The 8,110-nt window shown below is 44.0% G+C and overlaps 1 protein-coding gene and 1 pseudogene across 4 annotated transcripts in view; both read left to right on the top strand.

Moving 5' to 3' along the window:
- Nucleotides 1-8,110, top strand: part of LMF1 (lipase maturation factor 1) — a 102,429-nt gene that overhangs the window by 37,183 nt on the left and 57,136 nt on the right. The window lies entirely within an intron of this gene.
- LOC111730231 lies at nucleotides 1,364-1,482 on the top strand (annotated as a pseudogene).

Genomic DNA, 8,110 nt, shown 5'->3' with positions numbered 1-8,110 from the left:
TCACGAGAAGGCATATGGTCTGGTGGCTGCCACATGCTCTTACATCAGTCTTAAAGGGGGCATCACGCCTTCTCAAAGCCACCAGCAGCTCGGGAGGCCATGCTTGGTGGTGACATGCTGCATCGAGAAACGTGGTTAGTTGTTTTCTTTGGTTTTCAATGAAACGTCTTCCGAACACAGAACTACTAGCACAACTTCAGTGTGCAATCTGGTGTTTCTGAGAGATCATGTACGTAGCCCTGCTCAGGGATGTCCTTGGGCTCAGTGGCAGTCCGCAGGTCTGGGAACATAGCACCTGCTCCTCTGCTCTGAGCCAGACTCAGATAAGTGCTGAGCAAAATGTCCGTAGTCAGTTGAACCCAACCAAAAGCAAACACACAATGGAGCAGAACCAAAGAGGGAGGCAGCAAACCTCTGGCCCCATCTGAGGTTTGCTGTCTTCACATTAGTGTGGTGAGTGCAGGATTGACAGCAGCCATGCCATGCTTTGTTCCTAGGTTGGCAGAGTGCATGGCGTCTCTTGTCAGGGCAGAGCCTCTGAGTCCCTATCCTTCCCATAGCAGTCAAGTCTATCCTTGTGCTGAGTCTGGGCTGAGCCAGGTACCGATGGAGGCTCCAGCTGTACCTAGTGAAATGGTGTCAGCAGCACTTCAGAAAGATGATCTTGACATAGTTTCCAAGTTGCAAAGATAGTAGAGTGTCTCCATTGAGCTTCACCCAGCTTCTGTTAACGTCCTCGTGTTACACAGCCAGGTGGTCAAACTGAGATGACAGCGTGGGACGACTGTTGACCGGGCGCAGACCTTTGTTGGATTGCTCCAGCTTGCCCACCAGTGCCCCTCTCTGCCCAGGTTTCCTTTCAGGACCGCGCTGCCTTTAGCTGTCCCCCTGTCCCCTATGATCTGGGGCAGTCTCCCAGACTTTCCTGGCTTTTCATGACCTTGACAGTTTTGAGTAGTTCTGGTCGTGTATTTGGTAAAATGTCCTTCAAATAGGGTTCATCTGGTGTGTTCTCATGATTAGATGTGTTATGGGTTTGGGGCTGGGTGCTGTGGGGAGCACCTAAGTTGGTGTGACCCCCCTGGAGGACTGTGGTTATATGGTTATGTGCCTTACAAACAGACGTGCCTGCTAGTCGTCAGCCCCACGTCACTGTTTCCTACAGCAGGTTTAGGAACGTGCACGAAAACTCAGATACAAAGGTTTCATCACCATGTTTATGGGAGGAGAAAATGGAAAAACTTTAAAGTTTCAGCCATGGAGAATTAAATAAATTTATATCTCTTCTGTATGGATTACTACAAAACTATTTAATATGAAAATATTTTTATGATGTGTCGAAATGGGTTTTAAATACTGTGTACTCTACAGCCATGCCAACCTGAACGTGCCCAATCTCGTCTAATCTTAGGAACTAAGCAGGATCGGGCCTGGTTAGTACTTGGATGGGAGACCACCTAGGAAGACCAGGTGCTGTAGGCATTAAAAAAAAAAAATACTGTGTACTATATTCCTTTTTTTTCTTAATAATTTATCAGAACTGTTTTGAAATCCATGACCAAGGGATTAACTATCTTTATCTCTAGGTGATCAGATCACTTTCTTTTCTTTCTCATTTCTAGTTCCAATTTATCTTCACTGAAGATTTTTGCCTTTGATTAAGGATTAATAAATTAGTTTTAACAAAATAAAATCAAAGGTAAACGAATGTGAGCTGAGCTGGTGTTGACAGAAGACGTCTAGGAACCCAGATGGGAAAAGGGAGGGGAGGGGGCGACGGGGACAGGCAGGAGTTAGTGGAGAGGGGCCCTACTGAGGCAGAGGGGCTCACTGGCCCAGTGCATCTGGCTGGAGCAGGGGAGCTTTGGCCTGGCGGAAAGGCTTCCTTCCCTGGAACTGGATGCAGGATGCTTGGGGTCTGTGGCTCTCTGCCAGTGCTGGGGATTTGGAAGGGGTGGAGATCTTCTGAGGATGTCAGAGCCTCTGAGAAGGGACCATGGATTTGTCATAGGCCAGTCCCATGTTGACCTGCTCTTGCACCACTGCCTAGCTGGAGGTGCTAGATACTGATTGCCTGGACCCCACAGGCATGGAGACAGTTGGTAACTGAGAGTGTGGAGGGTCCAAGGAGGGGGCAGCTATTAGATGGCATCTTGATAGGCAGAGAAGGGGTTGATCAACCAGGAGGAATGATGGTCTCAAGATTTGAGCTGCAGTGAAGCCAGCTGCAGGCATGAAAGCGAGGGTGGGTAAGTCTGAGGAGTGTATAGCATGCTAAGTACTTTTTAACCAATCTCTTATTGTGCTGAGAACACTTTGGGGGTGTATGTCTGCAGAACCTTTGGGTGGTGGGTGTGATGGCCTGTCCTGCTCTCAGTGTGGTAACGGACCTGTCCAGGCACTTGGCACTCTATCAGGGCCTGGTGAGTTGAATATCCTTCTACCCGCTATGTTTATGCTGCATTTTGTATTTTTGAAGGCAAGAAATCTTTCATCTGAGTAAGAGCTGTTTGATCTGACTCAAGAAAGGCAACAGAGCTTGGAGATAAAAGCGATGACACAGGAAACAGAAACCTTGATTCTCATCATGCCAAATAGCTGTGAGTCTCCTGGACCTCTCCAGGCCTCAGAATCTTCTGGGCTCTCAATGGCCCAGGCCCCTTCTTCCTAAATTCTGAGAGCGGGTAGGGGGTGGTGGGGAAGGAGAGAGAGAGAAAGAGATTTTGTTACGAGACTTATGCAAAAGTTATCAATATATCATCCAGTTTTAATCTGGTGTCAAAGTGCTGCCTATTACAGTGATAGAAGGAACGAGTCTCACCGTGGTTCCCATTTACATAAGACAATGAGATAAATGTCAGCATTTCAAAAATGAAGACTATTACGTAATCTTCACTGATGAAATCTTGCCTTCCTCATTTAGTCACTTGGCTTCAGGACCCGGATTTGGGACAGTTGGTGCCATTAAATCTGTTTGGTTCATTGTCAATAAGTAGACAATTCTCTTCCTTTTTTTCCTTTTGATTCTGCCAAAATCAGCAATTATAGTCCCAACCCTCAATGAAAATAACAACTGAGAAATATCGGGGGAAGTGAAGTTAGCAGGTACTTGGTGGGCGGAGACAAGAGCAGAACCTGTGGCCAGCGTGACAAGTAGGGGAGCTTTGCACGTACACACAAGGGCCCTCTGGTTTGGGAGCAGAACATCCAGGGTGGGCACATCCTCTTTCTTATGTGAACATTGAACTGGAGCAATACCCTACAATTTTCTTAGAGAACATGACCACTGTGTACCAGAATTCTGGGTCCCTACCTTCCTACCTTCAGGCCTCACATAACGCCCCTACTCTGTCAGAAGGGCTGAGCTTCAGGGAGCTGTGGCCCAGGTGTGCAGAGCAGGTGACTTCCAGTGCAGGCTGAGATTGGTGAGCCCTAAATCAGAACACAGAGAAGTTCCTCTCAGTCCCAATTCAGTCTCCAATTCTTAGTCTCCTTGGCAAAACCACTCTGAAAAATAGATTTTGTAAGTTATTTTGGAAAAAAACATTTAATTGTTTTTAGAGTTGTACCTGAGTTGTTTTATTAGACACCACTATACGCAGTGGTGTCCCAGCTCTCAGAGATAATTTCAGCTGTTCTAACGGTTTCTTCTATAAAAATGCATGTTCATTCTGTTCTTTTTTTAATCTTTTGTGTTTCTCTATAATGTTTACTGGTTTTCTCCATAAAGCTTTTAAATGTCTTTTTTAAAGACTATATTCACTCAAAGTTTGGCTTCTAGAATAAAGGGCAGTTTAAAAAATTGCATTTCACAATTTGTTATGGTTCATGAAAATGCCAGTGGTCAATTTTAAACGTCTCAAGAGAATATGGAAGAGTTTCTTGCTTGTTTATTTTTCTTTAACTTTTGATTATGAAAATCTTCAAACAAATACAAAATTAAAGAGAATGGCATCATGCACCTCTGTGTACCATCTCAGTGTCAGTTATCCAGCATGTGCCCCATCTTTCATTTACTGACCTCCTCTGCTGCTGTTGTTCAGTGTAAACCCCAGGCATCATGTTATTTATTTACAAGTACTTTATTAAAGACCCCTAAAAGATTGGGTCTTTTAAAACAATGTAACTAACTACAATACCAAAAAATTAGGATGAATTCTATCAACTATTTAGTCGGTGTTCCAGTGTTGCCAGTTGTCTCATAAATAAAAGCCTTTCTAGAATTGGTTTGTCCAAGTAAGGATCCGACACATTTGATGGATGTGCCCTTCTAGTCCCTTTAAAGCCCTCTTTATGTTTCTGGCCACCAATCTGTGTCTAGAGTCAGGGAGCACTGGGCTCGACCTGCATTGAGCTGACTGTCCCTCCAGGCCTTGTATCCCTTGTCCCCAGTCCCTGTGAGCTGACGATAGAGCTTCAGGCTGCAGCAGAGTTAGCTTTGACTTTGGCAGGGATGCTTCGGGGTTCTGGGACTTTCTGTTGCAGCAGGTCAGAAGGCACAGTCTGCCTTTGCTCTCTCTTTCTGCAGTGGTAAGAGGCCAGGTGTTGCCAGCTTGATGCGTTCATTAGGAAGTTCTCTATGAGCCACACCGAAGGGCTGTGGAAGCCTCAGTGGTCACTGCCTAGACTCATCCACTAGGGCCAGCAAGGTGGCAGTGTTCTAATTCTGTCACTGTTTGCATTTGCTATCTGGGATTTTTCTTTTATTAATCATAGTAAACATTCCCTCATCAACTATTTGGTTGCTCTAAATCCAGTTTCTCTGAGAAAGTCAGAATAAACTCTTTATTCTTCCTTTTACCTGTCAGTTTTCAGAATGACTTGGTTCCAAGCATGCTGGAAGATTCCTTTAATGTTTCCAGTCACTCTGTTAACACCATTCAATAGTTGTGCTTATTTTCTGTAGATTCTCCTATTAAAAAAGAATACGTAGGCAATCATATTCTTTTCCGCTTCAAACCTTATAACTTTGATTTCATTTTTGCAGTAGATAAGACCTCTATTGTGGTGTTGAATAGGACCTTTAAAAGCATATTATTATGAAAAATTTCAAGCATAAGAAAAGTTGAAAGAATTATGTAGTAAAAACCCATATATGGACCACCTAGATTCTATAGCTTATATTTTACTAGATTTTCTTTGTTATATAGCTAATTTATTCATTTCTTTATCCATCCATCAATCCATCATACATTTTGATGCATTTCAAAGTAAATACCAGATATCAGTGTCCTTGCCCCTAAACACTAAAGACTGCAGCGTATAGAGCATTAACTAAAGCTCGGTGCATGTTTAGGTTTTTCCCTTGCTACAGAATTTACACAATGAAATGTATAGTTTGTAAACATACATTTTTAGAGTTTTGACAAATATATACACTTGCATAATCCAAACTTCCATCAAGATATAGAAAATGACCATCACCTCAGAAAATCTCCTCATGTCCCCACCTAGTCACCACCCCCATTTGTGCAAAGGTAAGACTGTATCAAATCTATTCTAAGATTGAGTTTGTGTAAGAACTTGCAGGACTTTTTCCCTCTCTGCATCTGATGCTCCCTGTGAGGAGAGAAGGTTTGCTTCATGCTGATATTCTCGACTAACTTTCCAAAAGCCTTGCTCAGTTGACACCTCTCTGCAAGACAGTCATGTCCTGTCCATTCTACACAAGAGATCCTCAATTTCGGTGGCTGGTAGGGTAGGCCCATAGTTAAGTGTGTGAATGGCAGCTGGAGGATTCTGCATGTCTAAAAAATGAAATCAAAATGCCCCAAATGAAAGCAGATCTTAGTTAATATTAAAGAAGATTCTCCTGCTTTCTCATTTATATGCTGGATTTTTTTATGACTGGTAGTATTTTTTCCATCTGTTTGTTATTATTAATATAAGCACTTAACTCACAGTCTTTTTCATTTATGTCCAAAAGAAAATAATCTGTGTTTTGATGGAGCGCCTTTTAAGCACAGTCTATAATGAACAGCATTCTTGCATCGCCTTGCTTCAACAAACAGCCTGATATATTCTGCTGATTGCGGTTAGTGATTTTTCCCTTCACACCTATGTTGAGATCACCTAAATGCTTTATTTCCTCTTTAAATCTTTGGTTATATTCAACATTATTCCTCTGCAAACCATTTGGGTACCTTGCTGTTTGAAAAGCTTATGGAGTCTCGGTTCTGATCTCAAGGGCAGCTCCATCAGATGGAAGACTGCATTTGGTTCATAGTTTTCACACCTGCATTGTTTCTGACAAGAAGTCAGCTGTCACTCATCTTGTAGGTTCTCTAAATATAAGTCTTATTTTTCTCTAATTGCTTTGGAGGTTTTATGTTTGGCTTACAGCAGTTTAACTATGAGATGCCTACATGTGGCATTTGGTGGGAGGAATATTATCCAGCCAAATCCCTGAATCCCTGAGGTTTTTGAATCTGTAATTTATGTCTGAATCCCTGAGGATTCTGATTAATTCTGAATCCCTGAGGTTTTTGAATCTGTAATTTATGTCTTCTACCAAATTTGGATAATTTTTGCCAGTATAAGTCTGTTCTTCAGATTGAATAACTTCAGTTGAGTTATCTTTATGTGCACTACCTTTTATACTGTCCTCTAATCTGCTCATCTAGTAAAATTTTCATTTCAGATATTTTATTTTTCAGTTCTAGAATTTGTTTGGTTCTGCTGAGTTTTCCCATCTGTTTATGCCTTATGAGCATATTTTCCTTTACATCTTTGATTTTACTTAGTAGGGATGCTTTACCTTGTCTGCTTGGAGCTTCTGTTCTGGGTGCTGAATGAATGGAGAATGGAAATAAATGAGATATGCAGTATGTGGTGTGCTGAGAGTGTCACTTTGTAGGCAGTGCCAAGATGGACTGAGGCCCAGTTGTAAATGTTATGTTCAGAGAAAGCCTTCCTGAGAAGGTGGCATCTGAGCAGAGACTTGACAAAGGACCATAGGGATGAGCACTGGAGGCAGTGAGCCTGGACCTCCAGCAAGGGAAAAGACCCCAGGGCAGAGCAGAGGGGTAGATGAGGTGGTCAGTAGAGCACTGGTCAGCTTCATCCTCTCCTTGTGGGTTTCTCTGTGGGTCAATCATGCTGTTTTCCTGTGATGATTCATGTCAGCTGGCTTAGCTGAAACCTGATCCTCTACTGAACGTTGATTCTTCTAGAAGAAAGCATTTTTGGCAGTTTCTCCTGGTGGCATCAAGGACAGGATGCCTGAGGGTGTCACTGTCCCTCCCTGACTCAATGACTACCACCTAAGGTTTTTTTGCAGGGGACCTCTCAGTAAGACTGTGGCTGCCAGCAGTGCCCACCAGGCCCTGGTTCTGTGGCCAAGATGCCCACGCCTTCCCCTCCCTGTCCTGGTGGTGTGCACACACTGCCCAGAGTGGTTCTGTGATGTAGGCCACCCCTCAATGGCCATCCCGGGCTCCAGGCCCAGGAGTTCTGTCATTACTGACCTTGCTGGATGGCCAGATCAACTAGCTTTCAAAGGTGTATGAAACCAGTCAGCAAGGTACATCCACTTATTAGTACATGTGGACAAATAAAAGTGTGGGAAGGGAAGGAAGAACGCTGGCACGTTCACTGCAGTGACCCTCACTGGAGATGGTGTCTGTGTGGGATAGAAGCTGGAGGGCCAGGCCACCCTGACCTCTGACTGACGCATGTGCTAGATGGAGGTGAGTGATTCCCTCCTATTTTACTGATGAGCTGACCCTTTCTATTATTTCTTACAAGTAGGTGTGTTTATATAATAATTGGACATGCTGGCTTCTCCCATAAGCCAGACCCCACCTTCATCATGTGATCAGGTGTGTTCATTGGTAGCATGGAGGATGCCCAGAAATGTCCACTGAGTGAACACCTGTGTGCTAACAGTCCCGCAGGTTTGGGGTGAGAATGACACCCCATTTCTGTGAGCATGGACACTTGCATGCTGACAGCCCACTCAGATGTGGGGTGAGGGTAACACCCCACTACCATGGGCTCAGGAGCTCCCCCAGCTACATTGTTGAAATGGACCCACTACTCCATGCAGGGCCTGTGGACATGGTGCCTCCAAGCATACATGCTTCCCAGGATTGACGAGCAGGGCCACATC

Source organism: Pteropus vampyrus, unplaced genomic scaffold (genome assembly GCF_000151845.1).
Source record: "Pteropus vampyrus isolate Shadow unplaced genomic scaffold, Pvam_2.0 Scaffold303, whole genome shotgun sequence".
NCBI classification, from domain to species: Eukaryota; Metazoa; Chordata; class Mammalia; order Chiroptera; family Pteropodidae; genus Pteropus; species Pteropus vampyrus.
The sequence above is the reverse complement of the archived record's forward strand: the minus strand, read 5'-3'. Positions and strand labels throughout refer to the sequence as shown.